Source organism: Pristiophorus japonicus, chromosome 3, assembly GCF_044704955.1.
Source record: "Pristiophorus japonicus isolate sPriJap1 chromosome 3, sPriJap1.hap1, whole genome shotgun sequence".
NCBI classification, from domain to species: Eukaryota; Metazoa; Chordata; class Chondrichthyes; family Pristiophoridae; genus Pristiophorus; species Pristiophorus japonicus.
The window spans coordinates 69,521,308-69,543,234 of NC_091979.1; the positions used below are offsets into that span (position 1 = coordinate 69,521,308).

General features: G+C 44.5%; 1 protein-coding gene across 3 annotated transcripts in view; it reads left to right on the forward strand.

Moving 5' to 3' along the window:
• LOC139259753 (nck-associated protein 5-like) overlaps positions 1-21,927 on the forward strand; it is a 1,255,355-nt gene that overhangs the window by 148,042 nt on the left and 1,085,386 nt on the right. Inside the window, exon 1 of one of the 3 annotated variants that reach the window (XM_070875433.1) lies at positions 20,736-20,779. The exons of the other annotated variants lie outside the window; for them this stretch is intronic. The gene's annotated coding sequence lies outside the window, so the exon portion shown is untranslated. Of the gene's footprint in view, positions 1-20,735; positions 20,780-21,927 lie in introns of those variants that run through there. 3 annotated transcript variants of the gene reach the window in all.

Sequence of the window (21,927 nt, forward strand, 5' to 3'; positions counted from 1 at the left end):
GATTCCGACGGGACTGGACAGGTTAGATGTGGGAAGAATGTTCCCGATTTTGGGGAAGTCCAGAACCAGGGGACATAGTCTTAGGATAAGGGGTAGCCCATTTAGGATTGAGATGAGGAGAAACTTCTTCACACAGAGAGTTGTTAACCTATGGAATTCCCTGCCGCAGAGAGTTGTTGATGCCAGTTCATTGGATATATTCAAGAGGGAGTTAGATATGGCCCTTACAGCTAAGGGGATCAAGAGGTATGGAGAGAAAGCAGGAAAGGGGTACTGAGGGAATGATCAGCCATGATCTTATTGAATGGCAGTGCAAGCTCGAGGGGCCGAATGGCTTACTCCTGCACCTATCTTCTATGTTTCTATGTTTCTATGACTCAACAACTTTCTGTGGTAGAGAATTCCCTAGGTTCACAATTTTCTCAGTCCTAGATGGCTTACCTCTTATCGTTAGACTGTGACCCCTGGTTCTGGACATCCCCTACATCTAACCTGTCCAATCCCGTCAGAATTTTACATGTTTCTATGAGATCCCCCCTCATTCTTCTAAATTCAAGTGAATATAAGCCTAGTCGATCCAGTCTTTCTTCATATGTCAGTCCTGCCATCCCGGGAATCAGTCTGGTGAACTTTCGCTGCACTCCCTCAATAGCAAGAATGTCCTTCCTCAGATTAGGAGACCAAAACTGCACACAATACTCGAGGTGTAGTCTTACCAAGGCCCTGTACAACTGCAGTAAGACCTCAGCAGAGAGTTACACCCCTTAAGTTAAATAATTCAAATTTGGTCCATGGTCAGGGACAGGAGGGTGTGACTATGAGTGAGGCAGGTATATAGTAATGGAAGAGCCTCAGCCCTTGCAATTGTCCAACAGGTATGAGGTTTTTCTCCATGTGGACGAGAGCAAGAACTGATTAAAGGATGAGCAAACTGACCACAGCACTGTGGTACAGGGGGCCATTCAAGTTGGGGGAGTAAAAAGAAATGTGATAGTGGTAGGGGACAGTATATTAGGGGGATACTGTTCTCTGCAGACGAGAGCATGAGTCCCAAAGGCTGTGTTGCCTGCCTAGTGCCAGGGTTAAGAACATCTCCTCTGGGCTGGAGAGGAACTTGGAGTGGGAGGGGGAAGATCCAGTTGTTGTGGTCCCTGTAGGTACCAGTGACATAGGTAGGACAAAGAATGAGGTTCTGCTGAGGGAGTATGAGCAGCTAGGGGCTAAATTAAAAAGCAGAACCACAAAGGTAATAATATCTGGATTACTACCTGAGCCACGAGCAAATTTGCATTGGGTAAATAGGATCAGGGAGATGAATGCATGGCTCAAAGATTAGTGTGGGAGGAATGGGTTTCAATTCATGGGGCACTGGCATTAGTACTGGGATAAGTGGGAGCTGTTCCGTTGGGATGGGCTTCACATGAACTAGGTTGGGGCCAGTGCCCTGGCGAATCGAATAACTAGGGCTGTAGATAGGGCTTTAAAGTAAATAGTGGAGTGGACGGATCTGGTGAGTGGAAATTTAAAAAGTCAAAGCGAAAGAAGAAGGCAAAAATGCAGGGCAGCGATAGGAGTAATGATAACCAGAGTGTGACAGGAAGGGACAGAGCGTATACACACAAGACAAAAATAAAAGCTCTATATCTGAACGCATGCAGCATTCGTAACAAGATAGATGAGTTGACAGCACAAATAGAAATAAATGGGTATGATCTAATTGCCATTAGAGACGTGGTTGCAAGGGTATTCAAGGGTATTTTCCATTTCATAAGGATAGGCAGAAAGGAAAAAGGAGGTGGGGTAGCTCTGTTAATAAGGAGTGAGATCAGTGCAGTAGTGAGAAATTATATTGGCTCAGAAGATCAAGATGTAAAATCAATTTGGGTGGAGATGAGAAATAATAAGGGAAAGAAGTCATTGGTGGGAGTGGTCTACAGGCCCCCAAACAGTAGCCAATCTGTAGGACAGAGTATAAATCAAGAAATAATGGAGGCTTGTAAGAAAGGCACGGCAATAATCATGGGCGATTTTAATCTTCATATTGATTGGATAAATCAAATTGGCAAAGGTAGCCTTGAGGAAGAGTTCATTAGAATGTATGTGGGATGGTTTCTTGGAACAATACATTGTGGAACCAACCAGGGAGCAGACTATTTTAGATCTGGTATTATGTAACAAGTCTGAATTAATTAAAGATCTCGTAGTGAAGAATTCTCTTGGGATGAGTGATCATACCATGGTAGAATTTCAAATTCAGTTTGAGAGTGAGAAAGCTACGTCTCAAACTAGTGTCCTGAACTTAAATAAAGGAAATTACAAAGGTATGAGGGCAGAGTTGGTCAAAGTGGACTGGGAAAATATATTAAAGGGCAAGACTGTAGAAAAGCAATGGCAAACATTTAAGGAGATATTTCATAACTCTCAGTTATATTCCAGAGAGAAAGAAAAACTCCAAAAGAGGGCTGGACCATCCATGACTAACTAAGGAAGTAAAGGATGGTATCAAATTGAAAATAAAGGCATACAATGTTGAAGAACAGTGGAAGGCCAGAGGATTGGAAAATTTTTAGAAACCAGCAAAGAATGACTAAAAACATGATAAAGCGAGAGAAGATAGCTTGAGAATAAACTAGCAAGAAATATCAAAACAGACAGTAAGAGCTTTAACAGGTATATAAAAAGGAAGCGAGTAGGTAAAGTAAACATTGATCCCTTAGTGGATGAGACTGGGGAATTAATAATGGGAAACAGGAAAATGGCGGAGACTTTGAACAAATATTTTGTATCGGTCTTCATGGTCGAAGATACTAAAAGCATCCCAATAAGAGAATCAAGGGGCTTTTTGGGGGGAGGGGGGGAGAGATTTAAAACAATCACTATCACTAATGAAAAAGTACTAGGCAAACTTATGGGGCTAACGGTAGACTATTCCCTTGGACCTGATGGCATGTATCGTCGGGTCTTAAGAGGTGGCTCAGAGATAGTGGATGCATTGGTTATAATCTACCAAAATTCCTGGATTCTGGAGCGGTACCAGTGGACTAGAAAACCACAAATGTAATGCCCCTCTTTAACAAAGGAGGGAGACAGAAAGCAGAAAACTATAGACCAGTGAGCCTAACATCTGTCATTGGAAAATTGCTGGAGTCTATCATTAAAAAAGTAATAGCAGGACATTTAGAAAATCATAATGCAGTCAAGCAGAGTCAGCATCGATTTATGAAAGGGAAATCGTGTTTGACAAATTTGCTTGAGTTCTTTGAGGATGTAACAAGCAACAAGCAGGGTGGATAAAGGGAACCAGTAGATGTTGTGTATTTGGATTTTCAGGAAACATTAGATAAGGTACCACAAAGAAGGTTACTGCACAAGATAAGAGCTCATGGGGTTGGGGGCAATATATTAGCGTGGATAGAGGATTGGCTAACTAACAGAAAACAGAGTCAGGATAAATGGGTCATTTTCAGGTTGGCAAACTGTAACTAGTGGGGTGCCACAGGGATCAGTGCTGGGGCCTCAACTATTTACAATTATATTAATGACTTGGATAAAAAGACAGTGTAATGTAGCCAAATTTGCTGATGATAAAGATAGGTGATAAAACAAGTTGTGAGGAGGACGCAAATAATCTACAAAGGGAAATAGAGAGGTTAAGTGAGTGGGCAAAGATGTGGGAAAATGTGAGTTTATCCACTTTGTTAGGAAAAATAAAAAAATGTAATTATTTAAACAGGGAGAGATTATAAAATGCTGTGGTACAGCGGGATCTGGAGGTCCTTGTACATGAATCACAAAAGGTTAGCATGCAGGTACAGCAAGTAATTAGGAAGTCAAATTGAATGTTGGCCTTTATTGCAAGGGGATGGAATCATCATCATAGGCAGTTCCTCAAAATCGAGGAAAACTTGCTTCCACTCCAAAAGTGAGTTCTTAGGTGACTGAACAGTCCAATATGGGAATTACCGTCTCTGTCACAGTGCAACAGACAGTCGTTAAAGGAAAGGGTGGATGGGGAGTCTGGTTTACCGCACGCTCCTTCCACTGCCTGCGCTTGCTTTATGCATGCTCTAGACGACGAGACTCGAGGTGCTCAGCGCCCTCCCGGATGCTCTTCCTCCACTTAGGGCGGTCTTTGGCCAGGGACTCCCAGGTGTCGTTGGGGATGTTGCATTTTAACAAGGAGGCTTTGAGGGTGTCCTTAAAATGTTTCCTCTACCCACCTGGAGTTTGCTTGCCATATAGGAGTTCCGAGTAGAACACTTGCTTTGGGAGTCTTATGTCAGGCATGCGAACAATGTGGCCCGCCCAACGGAGCTGGTCAAGTGTGGTCAGTATTTTGATGCTGGGGATGTTGACGAGGACACTAACGTTGGTGCGTCAGTCTACCCAGAGGATTTGCAGGATCTTGCGGAGACAGCGTTGGTGGTATTTCTCCAGCGATTTGAGGTGTCTACTGTATATGGTCCACGTCGCTGAGCCATACAGGAGGTCAGGTATCACTACAGCCCTATAGACCATGAGCTTAGTGCCAGATTTGAGGGCCTGATCATCGAATATTCTCTTCCTCAGGCGGCCGAATGCTGTGCTGGCGCACTGGAGGCAGTGTTGAACCTAGTCATCGATGTCTGTCCTTGCTGATAATAGGCTCCCGAGGTATGGAAAGTGGTCCACGTTGTCAGGGCTGTGCCATTGATCCTGATGACTCGGGAGGAGTGCTATGTGGCGGGGTCAAGTTGGTTGAGGACCTTTATCTTACAAATGTTTAGTGTAAGGCCTATGCTTTCATTTGACTCAGTGAAGATGTTGACTATGACTTGGAGTTCTGTCTCTGAATGTGCCTTTGTTACAAGGGGGATGGAGTAAGAAAGTAGGGAAGTCCTGCTACAACTGTACAGGGCATTGGTAAGACCCACCTGGAGTACTGCATTCAGTTTTCGTCTCCTTATTTAAGAAAGGATATACTTGCATTGGAGGCAGTTCAGAGAAGGTTCATGAGATTGATTCCTGAGATGAAGGGGTTGACATATGAAGATAGGTTGAGTAGGTTGGGCCTATACACATTGGAGTACAGAAGAAGGTTGTGATATGAAGGCGATCTTATTGAAACATACAAGATACTGAGGGTGCTCAACAGGGTTGATACAGAGAGGATGTTTCTCCTCGTGGAGGAATCTAGAACCGTGTTCGGGCGAGGGACTGATTCTGCCAGCTGACGCTCTGACCCTCGAGCCTGGTTTGGAGACATTCGGTGGTGGCGTGTCAGTTTTAACAAAATGAAAACTTACAGAATTCCATTAAACTTCCATTTCCTGAGTTTTAAGTTTTAAAAATTTAAGGTTGATTGTGGATATTTGTGTTCTTGACTCCCTCCAAAATTTTGCATGAAAACCACGCCGTCTTTTTGCACCAACTTTTTAATGTGCGCTGGTTTCTCTTAAGTGCCCAGAAGGTTTTGAGAGTGGTCACATATGTCGTCCTAGGAGAAATTTAAATTGGCCAAACTTCCATAATTGTGAAAAACTGACGCAGACACCAAGTTACACAGCCTATGACGCAAAAAAAACAAACCTAAAAAAATCGTAACTAACCGAGTTACGCTGGCACAAAGATTGGAGAAACTTGAATTTTAAAATTTAGGCCAAAAAAAGCAGCGCGTGCCAAAAAAACCATCGCAAATTACTGGGGAAAATTGAGCCCCATATCTTTTGTTATGTATAACCATGCAAGTTATGTATGATTATTTGTTATGATTACTTCTTCATTAAAGGAGGGAGTAGTGTAATATACCTCCACCTAGTGGACTACTGTGGTAATGCAACTGCTGCTGTAAATACAATAAAAGAAAGTTCCAGATTGGAGCCATCTTGAGTGTGTATGCTTTTGTGATGTTGTAAAGAAAATATCACACCTCCTCCCCCTTCCTCTACATGCTTAAAAACTGTTACATCTCTTACTTTTTCCAATTCGACCTGAAACATTAATTCTGTTTTGCTCTCCCCAGATGCTGCCTGACCTGCTGAGTAATTCCAGCATTTTCTGTTTTTATTTCAGATATCCAGTATCTGTAGTATTTTGCTCTTGTACCCCTCCTGTTCTTCCTCTACCTCTCTCAGGATCTACCTGCAAGCTGGCTCCATGTCTGAGCTGGCCAGTTTTGTGAATGTCCTGACCTGCGAACCGTATTGGGATGCACGACTGTCACCCGCAGTTTTCTGGTTTTATGGAACTGAAGCTCGAGGTTCTGCTTGGAGCAAGCCTCAGGACAACATCTGCAGGAGAGCTCATTCACGGCACACTGCCCACTTAGCGATGGTCTCCGGCGCCAAACCAAGTTCTTGGCCTGACTGTCTTTTATCGCCACTGCTTTTCTGAAGTACTTTCTTGATATCTTTTTGCAGGTACTGTAGACTATTTTTGGGATGTATGTTCACTTGCAAAGAACTTGAAGCCCAGTCTTTCCAATAATCCAAATGAGAAGTTAGGCTTTTAAGTAACCACCACAGAAATTATTTCCCATAGTTATAAGTTCTGCTGCAAGGAACATACTTTCTATAGACAATGATTGAATAAAGATTCCTCAGTAAACAGCTGTCCATGTGATGTTGCTGAGGAATTCCTCAGTTGCAGTTATTAATAGAGTAAAATACAACGGTCGTGAGTACTACATTGCTGTATTTCAGAAATCAGAATGGCACAGGAGTTTCTCTGAAGATCCTCTTAACTGAAACTAAAATAAGTAGCCTGAGACAATTTTCTTCCAGTCTTCTTTCAGCTAGTTTTGTTGAGTTCCATGCTTCACAGACAATTATTGGATCGAGGGGAGTGTGCACAAGGATTCATTCATTTGATGTTTCCCAGTTTTATCATGTGAACAAGTAGATTTTCATGCAGGAAAGCAGAAAGTAAGTTACGAGGCTATGTTTTGAAAATATTAACTAATCACCATCATCATAGGCAGTCCCTCAAAATGAGGATGACTTGTTTCCATGCCAAAAAAGGATGAGTTCACAGGTATTTCAATGATGGACCTAATATTCCAGGTCCTGAACTACATCCTGAAGTGTGGAAAATGCCTGTGCGTGGATTTTTTTTTAACGTGTGGTGGCCGTTGCACACCAGCCATGACACGGGCTTGACAGAGCCAGGTTTTGGTCCAGTGGCAAGGGTTATCCAAGACAACTGGAGACCTGCTCTGCTGCACAGACCTAGTGCGCACACATGTTGCAGTGTGGGCTGGCCCGTGCTGCCCCAGGGCCCTGAACTCACACCTCTCCTGGGCCCCGAACCAATATTAATATGTTCACGCATTGATTGAAATGTAATCAGTACTTCAAAAGGAGTATACATTTGTAAAATACGCTTTTTAATCCTTGAATGCTTGCAAAGATCATGTCTGTGCTTGCAGAAAATCAATTGATAATGTCCTGAGTACTCTCTTTTTTTGCCATGTATGAAATAAGGATGATACACAGCAGTGTTGCAGTGCTCTCTGTATATAAACTGCCTCAATAAATCACGCTATTATGTAAGTAATAAGAGGTGGATAAACCTGTTTATTTACATGATTGTAGCAACCTCACATAGTTGTGGCATACATTACTGTCAACAATTGAAAGCTGCTGTGTTGGCATCCTGTACTAGACATCAGTAAACAATTTAGCTTGTGTGTCTGCTTAACTTGACTTCCAATGGATAAATGTTCCGTTTGGAATTTGATTGAAACTCTTTTGAGTTTATCTGTGAAAACATAAAACATTAAACGGTGCCACCCGACCTGGGTGACACTCCAGACATTTACAAGGCCCTTTTTTTTCCCCCTTTTTTGTGTTTTTTTTTTTTTTTTTGTGTTTTTTCTTTTTTTTTTGTTTTTTTTTTGGGCACTAAAATCACAATTTTTCCCCAGTGCCCCCTATAAAAGGGAAGGGGACACTAAAAGCACCGGCAATTAAAACAAATTAACTTTAAAACGTAAAATCAAATTAAAATTTGGTTGCCGGGCGTGATGATGCACTCCAGTCCCTCCGGTGCCCACCTCTCGCGGAAGGCCGCGAGCGTACCGGTGGACACCGCGTGCTCCATCTCCAAGGACACCCTGGACCGGATGTAAGAGCGGAAGAGAGGCAGGCAGTCAGGTTGAATGACCCCCTCGACCGCCCGCTGCCTGGACCGGCTGATGGCACCCTTGGCCGTGCCCAGGAGCAGTCCTACGAGGAGGCCTTCGGACCTACCCGCTCCCCTCCGCACAGGGTGCCCAAAGATCAGGAGAGTGGGACTGAAGTGCAGCCAGAATTTCAGGAGCAGCCCCTTCAAATAATGGAACAGGGGCTGCAACCTTGTGCACTCAATAAAAACATGGAACACGGACTCCTCCAGACCGCAGAAATTGCAGGCGGCCTGGGAGTCCGTGAACCGGCTTAAAAATTTGTTGCACGGCACTGCTCCGTGCACCACCCTCCAGGCCAAGTCCCCGATGAATAGTGGGAGGACCCCTGCGTAGAGTGCCCTCCATCGGGGACCCCCGCCTCCTCCGGACGGCAAGATGGTGCGCCATGGCGTGTCCGGACGGCCGGCGAGGATGGCAAAGTTGAGGGTGTGCAGGAGCAGCCCGTACAGGAAACCCCTCCGCGCGGAACTGAAAGGCACGGAGGGGATTTCCCCGAGGCGGCTCAAGTTGTGAGGCGCCGGCATGGAATTTGATTGAATGGAGCTCATCAGTGCTGCAGCTGTATAGCATTTTTGTTATCCTCAAGTGATAGCAGTTTCTTGATTGCTTTGGTGTTTAGTGATTTCAGAGATTTCTGTTACCATTTATTAACTGAGAATTCCTCTTTGAAATTCAGTGCTGCTTCCCCGATACCTCTGGTTAAATGGGAAAACCATGCCAATTTCAGGGCTAAGGAGTTTCAAAACCAGCTGCAGTCAGTAGATCTTTTGAATTCATAGCAAATCACCAAAAGTGGAACAAAAGTTTGAACAGTGCATTTGATAGAGTCACTGGTTGGTAAAGCGCTTGCAGATTTTCTCATCCTTCCAGTGGCCAATACGAAACTGTAAAATGTGCCAAGAAAAAAAAACTGACCTGAAGCACTTCGGCAAATATTTGAGAATCAGTCACACCATCCATCCATGTGAGACCGCTGTAAACTCACCAAATGTTACTAAGGTGGGCTTCATTGGCTTGAAGCTTTCGACCTACTCATCATTGGATTTTGCTGGCAATAGAGAGAATTCAGTTTAGAAAAAAGTAGCTAATTAAAGTGGTACACATTTTTTTGGAGACAGCAACAGCAAAGTGCAACAATGAGTTTGGAAGGGGCCGCCTGAGGAAAGTCAGCAACAGGAACGGCCTCCAAGTTTAAGATGCATTGGTTGTTGTCTTACTTGTTGAAATAAGGGCAAGAAGGGAATGCCTCCTGGGGACTGAGGAGAGGAGGCCTCGTAAGAGGATGGTGTAGAAATTATGGAGGGAGGAGGCTGAGGCAGTCATTGCAACCTCCACCACCCTACATATTGCCACACAGTGCAGGGGAGGTTTAATGACCTCCGAAGGGCAGTCAAAGTAAATAAATGCTCGTTTCCTCATGTTCGACCTGCAAGAATGATGGAGCAATGACTCACCTCTGTACTTGTCATGCCTTCACTGGGTCAAAGGAAAATTGCACTAATGACCAGAAACTGCTGGAACCACGACTTAATTTTTAAAAACATCCATACCATAAAAAAACAAAAGATAAGGTAGTCCAAGCAACTGCAAAAGAAATGCAAGAGGAGGAGGAACAGCTACTCTAAGAAGTTTGCATGTGCACACGGAAGACACATAGAAGATGCATTGGGAGATGGAGAATTAGGAAGTGAGCTGTCGAGAGGTTGGTTAATGCAAGGAAAGGGAATAGCATAGTTGGCTTCAGCTTTAGGTGGAATTTCAAGGTATATAGATAGGCGATGACTCTGCTGCATTTTTTCCAAAGAGACATGTGTGTGTCTACACAGCTAAACCAATGATTTTCTTTTATTCGTTCATGGGATGGAGGTGTCGCTGGCAAAGCCAGCATTTATTGCCTATCCCTAATTGTCCATGAGAAGGTGGTGGTGAGCTGCCTTCTTGGACCGCTGCAGTCCGTGTGGGGAAGGTACTCCCACAGTGCTGTTAGGGAGGGAGTTCTAAGACTCAGTGACGATGAAGGAATGGTGTTGATTTCCAAGTCAGGATGGTGTGAGACTTTGAGGGGAACTTTGAGGTGGTGGCGTTCCCATGCGCCTGCTGCCCTTGTCCTTCTAGGTGGTAAAGGTCGTGGGTTTGGGAGGTGCTGCCGAAGAAGCCTTGGTGAGTACTTTTGTTCAGTCTTGTAAGGAATTACATACTGCAAGAAGGGAACTGGTCAAAAGAAGTGTATAAGGATTTCAATAAACTAAATTTAAAAAGAATGGGGCAAGGCAGGAAAGTGGCCTAATGGATTTCTCTTTCAGAGAGCTGCTACAGTGATGCAGGCCGTGATCCTTACCAACGGATCCATTACAGACCCAATCCACGTCCGGACCGGGGTCAAGCAGGGCTGCATCATTGCACCAACCCTCTTCTCAATCTTCCTCGCTGCAATCTCCACTTCACACTCAACAAGCTCCCCGCTGGAGTGGAACTAAACTACAGAACCAGTGGGAACCTGTGCAAGCTTTGTCGTCTCCAGGCCAGGTCCAAGACCACCCCAACCTCTGTCGTCGAGCTACAGTACGCGGACGATGCCTGCGTCTGCGCACAGAGGCTGACCTCCAAGCCATAGTCAACGTATTCACTGAGGCATACAAAAGCATAGGCCTTACACTAAACATCCGTAAGACAAAGGTCCTCCACCAATCTGTCCCCGCCGCACAGCACTGCCACCCAGTCATCAAGATCCACGGTGTGACTCTGAACAACATGGACCATTTCCCATCCCTCGGAAGCCTCTTATCAACAAGAGCAGACATTGACGACGAGATTCAACGGGAGGGCGCTGAGCTCCGAGTCTCATCACTGAAAGCATGCAGAAATCAAGCGCAGGCAGCGGAAAGTGCGTGCGGCAAACCAGTCCCACCCATCCTTTCCCTCAGTGACTATCTTTCCCACCTGTGACAGGAGTTGTGGTTCTCGTATTGGACTGTTCAGTCACCTAAGGACTTATATTTTTAGAATGGAAGCAAGTCTTCCTCAATTCCGAGGGACTGTCTATGATGATGATGATGATGACAGGGATGGTGGCCAAATGATTTCCTTCTGTGTTAGAATCAGAGCATTTTACATCATTCTACCTCATATTACTGAGCCATATAGGCAAAGCATGTCCTAGGTTTGATGCCCAACCTATGCTCAATGAGTTGTTAATAGCTAAATAATAATGTTGTGGTTGGCATCGGTGCTCTTACGTTAGCAAGGGTTGTTGCTTCAAATCCCTGTCAAGACATCTCCTGAAACATGGGCATGTGTGGACACAAAGATCAAATCAGAATGGTGGTGACTTTCACTGTCACTCTGAGGGTGAATGTCTGTAGGATTTATCCTGGTGCAACCTCGGTGGAAAAGCTGAAGAAACCCCTGAAAATGGCGTGAGGGGCATTTGCCCTGTTTGTTCCAGATTTTTGCAGAACCCCTGTGGAAATTCACCCCCATAGTGCATTGCAAATGGTTGACGCTGATGCAGATCTTTGTGGAGAGGTGGCACACCTCATGACAGCCTCCTTAGTGAGTTGGAGCCTCCTCAGGTGCTGCTCCTCTACCATGACTAGATAGATGGCTCTGTTTCAGTACATCAGCTGCCTGGGGTAAGACCACCTATTTCCACCTCCGTAACATCGCCTGACTCCACCTCTGCATCAGGTCATCTGCTACTGAAACCCTCATCCATGCCTTTGTTACCTCTAGACTTGACTATTTCAAAGTGCAGCTGTCCAGCCTCCCATCTTCTACCCTCCGTAAACTTGAGGTCATCTAAAACTCGGCTGCCCGTGTCCTAACTTGCACCAAGTCCTGCTCACCCATCACCCCAGTGATTGCTGATCTACATTGGCTCCTGGTGAAGCAATGCCTCTCTTAAAATTCTTTCTCATCCTTGTTTTTAAATCCCTCCATGGCCTTGCCCCTCCCTATCTCTAATCTCCTTCAGCCCTACAACCCTTCGAGTTACCTGCACTACTCCAATTCAACCTCGCGCAGTCCCGATTTAAATCACTCCATCATTGGCGGCCGTGCCTTTAGCTGTCAAGGCCCTGGAATTGTCTCCCTAAACCTCTCTGCCTCTCTTTCCTCCTTTAAGACGCTCCTTAAAACCTACCTGTCAACTGCTCTAATATTTCTTTGTGGCTCAGTTTGTCTGTCAACGCTTCTGTGAAGCACCTTGAGACCTTTTATTCTTTAAAAAGATGCTATATAAATACAAGTTACTATTGTAGTAGTACTTGTTATGAGCCACCTGCCTCTTATGTCCTCTATTGTTCTGAGCTCTCCTGTCCTCCCTACTCCAATCTTGCATTCCTGTCAACGGCTGCAGCAAACTTGCTCGCAGACAGGAAACTCCTACGTACCACTCATTTATCTCACTGCTATGGGGACATTTTGTAATCCTCCTATTCTGTCCAGCTCACTAACTCCAGTTATAACTTGGAGTGAAATAATCAGTTTTCTGTGTGACGGCAGTTGTAGAATCTGGCATTGTTAATAATCTTTAACTTGTCCTTCAGCTAAATTGGCCTATTTTATCTCAGATTTTATGCTGCTTCTTTTTGAGGCAGTGTTATACAAAGATGAATTACCCATTACAGTTTTTTCAAAGCCTTCTGTCACTCTTTGCCCGTGTCTAATTCTTTTGCTAAGATTAGTGAAGCTTGAAATGTTGGCCCCTCTGTGATAAAAACAAGTATGATCTATGGCAGCTTGAACCACATAAGTTTATAAATATGAGTACTTTCAGCCATTCTCCTTCCTTTTCACATTTATTGACTCTGGTGGAACCTTGATTAACTGCTGTAATGAACGGCACTCCTCCAGTGCTTAATGGAAATTGGTGGCCTAAGGAGGTTCAACTGTAAAGGCTAATATCTAGAGTACATTTTATTTACATTTAACATAAAGTGCACCAACACTAGCACAAAAAAATAGGTTCGTAACATTAAATCAAAACTTAATATTTCTTGAGTGATGAATTGGATTTCATTTTAGAACTTAAATTAAATAGTTAGTGAAAACGAGGAGTCGTGTATTAGCTATTCCAGCGTAGGACTAGTGTAGATATTCAGAGGCTTTTCTTTACACAGTGCTGTTAATACTTGTTATCGAGCACATCAGCTTGTGTGGTGAGGGAAGATTTGCTGCAACAATTCTAAAAGGGGCTGGATAAGTTCCTTGCTATGGCTACTATCACTGCATGGTCACTGTGCTCTCCTGGAACTTGTTTGGACTGCCTTTGGGGGTCACAGAGCAATGTACTCATTCCCCCCTGCATTGGCCTAGGTTTTTATTAATCTGTTTTTTTTCCTGCATTTCCAAGGAGAGTACATGACACTAAGTGGGAAGGTACACTGGGAGTCATGGATATTGAACAAAGATATTGAGGCCGATTTTCCTTTGCCCTACTGTGAATTGGTCAGTGTGCTTTTGGAGCTACCTGGCTTGAAAACACCCGAACCCATCTGCATTTCTGGGTTCAGGCCATTAATATGTTGTGGACGAATGCTAGGCAACCCTATTGCCTGGTTTGGGCAGTTGCCTAATAATGGGAGGAAATTTGTTGTGCAGCTGCTTAAAGTGGCAATCACTGTTTTCAATATTGGTTGCAGAAAGTAGCTGTGTGTCTGACAACATGAGTGGCAGCCGGAAGGGATCAGCAGGAGGATATTTAAATCTCATTGCAATAATATATCTCAGGAGGGACCTTCTCTTTCTCGGAGATGTGTGCAGGAAAATAAAATGGCAGGACAAAGTGTCGTATATGTAAACTTGTATTTACTCTGTACAGCCACCAGAGGGTTCATCCCCTAGAGTCCCAAGGGATCCCATAATCCCTTGGGAGCACAGGTATTTAAGGAGGCCTCACAGGTTGGAGAGGCATTCTGGAGACCTACAATAAAAGACTAAGGTCATACTTTACTTTGAACTCTCAGTGTTCAGTCTGAATCTTCCTCCATACACTACAACTGGCGACAAGATACAGATAGTGAACCCAAAGATGCAGAGAACAGTGGGCATCCTGGAGAAATTCTCAGAGGGAGATGATTGGGAAACTTTTGTGGAGCGACGCGACCAATACTTCATGGCTAATGAGCTAGATGGGGAAGAGAGCGCTGCTAAACGAAGGGCAATCCTCCTCACCGTCTGTGGGGCACCAACGTATGGCCTCAAGCATTTTCTCACTCCAGCGAAACACACGGAGAAATCATACAACGATTTGTGCACACTGGTCCGAGAGAATTTGAACCCGAAGGAAAGCGTTCTGATGACGAGGTACCGGTTCTACAACTACAAAAGATCTGAAGGCCAGGAAGTGGCGAGTTATGTTGCCGAGCTAAGATGCTTTACAGAACATTGTGAATTTGAAGGACATTTGGAACACATGCTCAGACTTTTTCGTACTGGGCATTGGCCATGAAACCATACTTCGCAAGCTTTTGACTGTAGAGACCCCAACCTTGAGTAAGGCCATAGCGATAGCCCAGGCGTTCATTGCCACCAGTGACAATACGTAGCAAATCTCTCAGCACACAAGTGCGGCTACAAGTACTGTGAACAAAGTGATGTTGTTTTTGAATCGCAACGTACAGGGCAGGTCACACATACCTGCAGCTGCACGTCCGCAGATGTCTCAGAATCCACCATCAAGGGTGATGAATGCAAGGCCATTAACACCTTGTTGGCGCTGCGGGGGTGATCATCGTTTCCATTCATGTCGATTCAAAAGGTTTGTTTGCAAGGGCTGTGGAACAATGGGACATCTTCAAGTGTGTAGGCGAGCTGCAAAGCCTGTTAAACCAGCAAACAACCATGTTGCAGAGGAGGACAGATCCACGGAGGATCACGATGAACCAGAGCCTCCGATCGAGGAGGCAGAGGTACATGGGATGCACACATTCACCATGAATTGTCCCCCGATAATGCTGAATGTTGAACTGAATGGACTCCCGGTGTCACTGGAACTAGGCACAGGCACGAGCCAGTCCATCATGGGCAAAAAGACTTTTGAAAGGTTGTGGTGCAACAAGGTCTCAAGGCCAGTCTTAACTCCAGTTCGCACCAAACTAAGAACTTACACAAAAGAACTGATTCCTGTAATCGGCAGTGCTACCGTAAAGGTCTCCTACGATGCAGCGATACACAAGCTACCACTCTGGCTGGTACCGGACGATGGTCCCACGCTGCTCGGCAGGAGCTGGCTGGGCAAGATACGCTGGAACTAGGATGACGTCCGAGCGCTATCGCCTGCTGATGACACTTCATGTGCCCAGGTCTTAAACAAATTTCCTTCACTGTTCGAACCAGGTATCAGGAAATTCCAAGGAGCAAAAGTGCAGATCCACCTAATTCAGGGGGCGCGACCCATCCATCACAAGGTGAGAGCAGTACCGTACATGATGAGAGAGAGAGGGTGGAGATCGAGCTGGACTGGCTGCAATGAGAGGGCATCATTTCCCCGATCGAGTTCAGCGAGTAGGCCAGTCCTATTGTCCCAGTCCTCAAGGGAGACAGCACCATTAGAATCTGTGGCGATTACAAAGTAACTATCAATCGTTTCTCCCTGCAGGACCGATACCTACCACCAAAGGCCGACAACCTCTTTGCAACGCTTGCGCGAGGAAAGATGTTCATGAAGCTGGATCTGACTTCAGCCGACATGATGCAGGAACTGGAGGAATCATCGAAGGCCCTCACCTGCATCAACACGCACAAAGGTCATTTTGTTTATACCAGATGCCCATTTGGAATCCGATCGGTGGCAGCGATGTTCCAGAGAAACATGGAAAGCTTACTGAAGTCGGTCCCGCACACCGTGGTCTTCCAGGACGGCATCTTGGTCACAGGTCAGAACACAGTCGAGCATCTGCAGAATCTGGAGGAGGTTCTTGGTCAACTCAACCGCGTGGGGCTCAGGTTAAAATGCTCAAAGTTTTCCTGGTGCCTGAAGTGGAGTTTCTGGGAAGGAGGATTGCGGCGGACGGCATCAGGTCCACCAACGCGAAGCTGGAGGCAATCGAGAACGCACCGAGGCCACAGAATGTGACGGAGCTGCAGTCGTTTCTGGGACTCTTGAACTACTTTGGTAACTTTTTACTGGGTCTCAGCACAGAACCACTGCATGTCTTACTACGAAAAGGGAACGAATGGGTTTAGGGCAAAAGCCAAGAAAATGCCTTTGTAAAAGCGAGAAAATTGTTACGCTCAAACAAATTGCTTGTGTTGTATGCTCCATGTAAGCGTTTGGTACTAGCATGTGATGCATCGTCATATGGCGTCGGGTGTGTATTGCAACAAGCTAATGATTTCAGGAAACTGCAACCGGTTGCTTATGTATCCAGGAGTCTGTCTAAGGCTGAGAGGGCCTACAGCATGATTGAGAAAAAAGCATTAGCGTGTGTCTATGGGGCATCAATACCTGTTTGGGCTAAAATTCGAATTGGAAACTGACCATAAGCCACTTATATCCCTGTTTTCTGAGAGTAAAGGGATAAATACCAACGCATTGGCCCACATCCAGAGATGGGCGCTCACGTTGTCTGCATACAACTACGCCATCCGCCACAGGTCAGGCACAGAAAACTGCGCTGATGCTCTCAGTAGGCTCCCATTGCCCACCACGGGGATGGAAATGGCACAGCCCACAGATCCAGCTATGGTTATGGAAGCATGCGAGAGTGAGCAATCACCCGTCACTGCCCTGCAGATCAAAACCTGGACCAGCCAGAGCCCCTTATTATCTCTAGTCAAAAGCTGTGTGCTTCACGGGAGCTGGTCCAGTGTCCCAGTGGAAATGCAGGAAAAGATAAAGCTGTTCCAGCGGCGCAAAGATGAAATGACTTTACAGACAGACTGCCTTCTGTGGGGCAATCGAGTAGTCGTCCAAGAAAGGCAGAGACACCTTCATCAATGACCTCCACAGTACCCACCCAGGCATCGTAATGATGAAAGCGATAGCCAGATCCCACATGTGGTGGCCCGGTATCGATGTGGACTTAGAGTACTGCGTTCACAGATGTAATACATGCTCGCAGTTAAGCAATGTACCCAGGGAGGCGCCGCTAAGTTTATGGTCTTGGCCCTCCAAACCGTGGTCTAAGGTACACATCGACTATGCAGGCCTGTTCTTGGGTAAAATGTTCCTTGTGGTTGTAGACGCGTACTCCAAGTGGATTGAATGTGAGATAATGTCGGCTAGCACGTCCGCTGCCACTACTGAAAGCCTGCGGGCCATGTTTGCCATTCACAGTTTACCCGATATCCTGCTGAGCGACAACGGGCTATGTTTTACCAGTGCTGAGTTCAAAGAATTCATGACCCGTAACGGGATCAAACATGTCACATCTGCCCCGTTTAAACCAGCGTCCAATGGTCAGGCAGAGAGAGCAGTGGAAATCATCAAGCAAGGCTTGAAGAGGGTAACTGAAGGCTCACTGCAGACTCGCCTATCCCGAGTCTTGCTTAGCTACCGCACGAGACCCCACTCACTCACTGGGATCCCACCTGCTGAACTGCTCATGAAAAGAGCACTTAAGACAAGGCTCTCGTTAGTTCACCCTGATCTACATGAACAGGTAGAGAGCAGGCAGCTTCAACAAAGTACATACCATGACAGCGCAAATGTGTCATGCGAGATTGAAATCAATGATCCTGTATTTGTATTAAATTGTGGACAAGGTCCCAAGTGGCTTCCCTGCACTGTCGTGGCCAAAGAAGGGAACAGGGTGTTTCGGGTCAAACTTTCAAATGGACTCATTCACCGGAAACACTTGGACCAAATCAAACTCAGATTCACGGACTATCCTGAGCAACCCACCTTGGACCCTACCTTTTTTGATCCCCCAACATACACACCAGTGGCAACTGGCACCACGGTTGACCACGAAGCAGAACCCATCATTCACAGCAGCTCTGCAGGGCCCAACACACTAGGCAGCCCAGCAAGGCCAGCTGCACAGCAGCCCATGGAGGGTCCAACAAATGATTCAACAACACCAGCTTTCACACCGAGACGATCAACCAGGGCAAGAAGGGCTCCAGATCAACTCACATTGTAAATAGTTACACTATTGACTTTGGCAGGGTCGAGGGGGAAGGAGTGTTTATATATGTAAACTTGTATTTACTCTGTACAGCCACCAAAGGGCTCATCCCCTGGAGTCCCAAGGGATCCCATAATCCCTTGGCAGCACAGGTATTTAAGGAGGCTTCACAGGTTGGAGAGGCACTCTGGAGACTTGCAATAAAAGACTAAGGTCACACCCTACTTTGAGCTCACAGTGTTCAGTCTGACCCCTTCTCCATACACTACACAAAGAGCTCGGCAGGAGGTGGTAGATTCCATCAATGTTGAGGGGAGGTTTAGAGGAGATATGAGGGGAAATTTCTTCACCCAGAGGGTGGTGGGAGTCTGAAACTCACTGTCTGAAAGGGTGGTAGAGGCAGAAATCCTCACCCCATTTAAAAGATACTTGGATGTGTACTTAAAGTGCCGTAACCTACAGGGCTACGGACCAAGAGCTGGAAAGTGGGGTTAGGCTGGATAGCTTTTGGGTGGCTGGCACGGGCACAATCGGCCAAAATGACCTCCTTCCGTGCTGTAAATTTCTATGATTCTAAGCAGTACTGTACAGTGTTAGAATTTCAATGATGTCACTGGAAAGAGCAAGGTAGGGGACTGCAACACGATCTCATAATTATGCACTCTGCTCTACTTGATACTGATCCACCCCAGATTGCCAGAAGTACAGTGGTAAGTCTTACCTGTAGTGAATATTGAGTTGCTGCGGTCCTTTGAAAGGAAACATGCCAAGTTTGTGAGAGAAGAGGACATTTCCAGTTATAAGAGATTGTGATTATGAGCCATGGGCACTCGTGGTTTCCTGGAGCTTAGCTTGATTGTCTTGGGGAGTGACAGAGGAATTTCCCAGAGATTTTCTTGAATTGGCTGGAAGTTATTTTTGGCTTTCCCAGGAGATAGTGTGGTTAGTGGGTGGGTCCATAGTGTACCACGTTGTACTGTTGACTGGATGGGGTAGGCTTGTGCATACTGACCTGCACTGGCTCCTGGCCCAACAATGCCACAATTTAAAAATTCTCATCCTGGTTTTCAAATCCCTTCATGGACTCACCCCTCCCTATCTCTAATCTCCTCCAGCTCTGCAACATTCAGATCTGCGCTCCAATTTTGGCCTGTTGGGCATCTCCAATTTTAATTCCTCCATCATTGGCAGCCATGCCTTCAGCTGCCAAAGCCTTGAGCTCTCAAATTCCCTCCCTAAACCTCTCCACCTCTTAAGGCGCTCCTTAAAACCTACCTCTCATCTGCTCTAATATCTCATGTGGCTCAGTGTCAAGTTCTGTTCGATAACGCTCCTGTGATGTGCCTTGGGATGTTGTGCTATGTTAAAAGTGCTATATAAATACAAGTTGTTGTCAATGGTCTGTTCTTGCCCTTTGCTTATGTCTGTATAGTTAAGTTTATGTGTTGTCATGGCCATATATATGGGATGGTTAGGCAGTTTTTGTACTAAAGAAAGTATCTTTATGTCTGAAATTGTTCAATTATAAATTTCATTAACAAAGGTCAGATCATCTTAGTAGTTTTGAAATGGTCACAATTTTCTGGCCTTCGTTGTATGGCATCCCATTTATTGACACAGGTCAAGCATTTAACTCCTGCTCACTGAGCAGGAAAATTTTAATATTTTCAACTAACATTTGAATGGGCATCTTCATTACTGCCAGCAATAAGTGAGGACAATGGAGGTAAAATTCAACTTTGGCTTCAATGGAAAGGTAAATCAGGCCGGATGTACATCCAACGGCAACAGCACTGTATTAGAAGAAAAGGCAAAAAATAATTACATTCCTTACACTTGAATAATAGGCTTGATATAATTTATAGTACTGATGCAATTGTCATCAATTGAAGATTATAATTTGAAAAGCTGAAGTGAAAATTCTTTCAAATTAGTAATTGGTACTAAAGCAAATAAATAATTTCTCTTGATTGCATTACTTTTTTTCCATAGGAACTGACCTGATCTTTAGCATTTATTTTATTGCTGCCTTACCCAAGAGTTGTTCAAGTAAGTCACAACTGAATGAGGAAAACCAGAACCATTAGCCATCCTCACAAGTGGTCATTTATATTCAAAATTTTGTTGCTAAAAATTAAAGTCTTAACCATACAAAATTTGACATTGTAGTTTGCAAAAGATTTAATCATATTTATTCTACCTTTTTTTCAAAAAATTTTCATTGATATAATACACTCAGGACTAAATAATTCTCACTTTGCTATGTGCTGAAAAGTAATTATATTTTATACAATCTCATTCCAGCGAGTTGTGTGTTGGCAGTACAACATTAATAAAACTGGAATGTTTATTTGACCAGAAGGAAATTAAAATTACCATAATCTGATAAAGGCTGGAATATTTACATGTTTAGAATATTATCCTCATTTAATTAAATGGGTGTCTTACTGTGCAAAGTCTGTTTTCATACCCATTATTAACAATTTTGTTTCCCTCAGAGGCTGCCCATCTTTGTAAACAACAGGTTCCCACACATTTAGAGGTGAGTTCTGATCAGTGTCATAAAATCATAATTAATAACATCTCATGGGCTGAAGCAACAAACTGATGTTTGAGTTAATTAAAAACATGAAAAGTTAAAGGCTGGGACAATGTAACTGCATTCCTTAATTTACTGTTTTTACTCTGTTGATTGTTGTTGAGTCTAAATACATCTTCACCAAGGATTGGTGGATTTATTTTGCAGTTTGGAGAGCAGATGTTGATTAGCTATTACATCAGTGTGGAACTGTGCCCCAGATTGTAGTGTATTAGGTGGAAGATACAAATTGCACTTGGCATGCAGTACTTGTGTGGCGGCTCTCTCTGGGTTGGAAGAGAATACTATGCATATAAGTGGCTGTGAAATAGAAAAGGCAATATGGGGGCCGGAGTATAAGGAAATTAGATAGATAAATAACAGATGGCAAACAAACAAATTATTTAATTATTAAACTTGCTGGATTTAAAATAAACTTGTCAAATATTTGTTTAATTTTGACAAAAAAAAATCATGTTGGGACTATGTTGTTTGGATAAGTATACATCTATCTATCTATCTCCGTCGTGACTTTCATTAAAAGTCTTGGATGAACATATTCCTATGGACATTCTCATGTTAAAGGTGTCCATACCAACTTGTTATACTTACTTACAACCATTTCTCATATTACAATAGGTAGCACTAGGATTTGCACTGTTAGTCTAAGCACTGAACGATCATGCTGGATCTGTCACAGAGCAATAGTAAGAAACTGCTTTGAGTGTGCTTGCAGTTGCAGGCTCTGGCCACTGGTTGGACAGTCTTACCTTTCCTCCACAAATCATCCAAAATGCTTTCTGAAAGTTTTTTTTATCTGCCATTTTTCCCAGTAACTAAAATTTCGATGAACACACAAAAATAATGCACAGGAAAAGACCAGCTCATCCAATGAGTCTGCTACACACATATTGCAACTGAGCATCATTATCTTCAATGGTCCCAACCTAGCAGCCGGAATCACCTGTAACTCCTGGGAAACAAAACAGATTTTTAAAAACCCTCGGCCAATTCATGGGAAACAAATCTGGGAAATTCTTCTCTGACCCCTGAAGGCCATCAAAACATGTTACAGGACATCACAGTGACCATGAGGCACACCATCCAATACC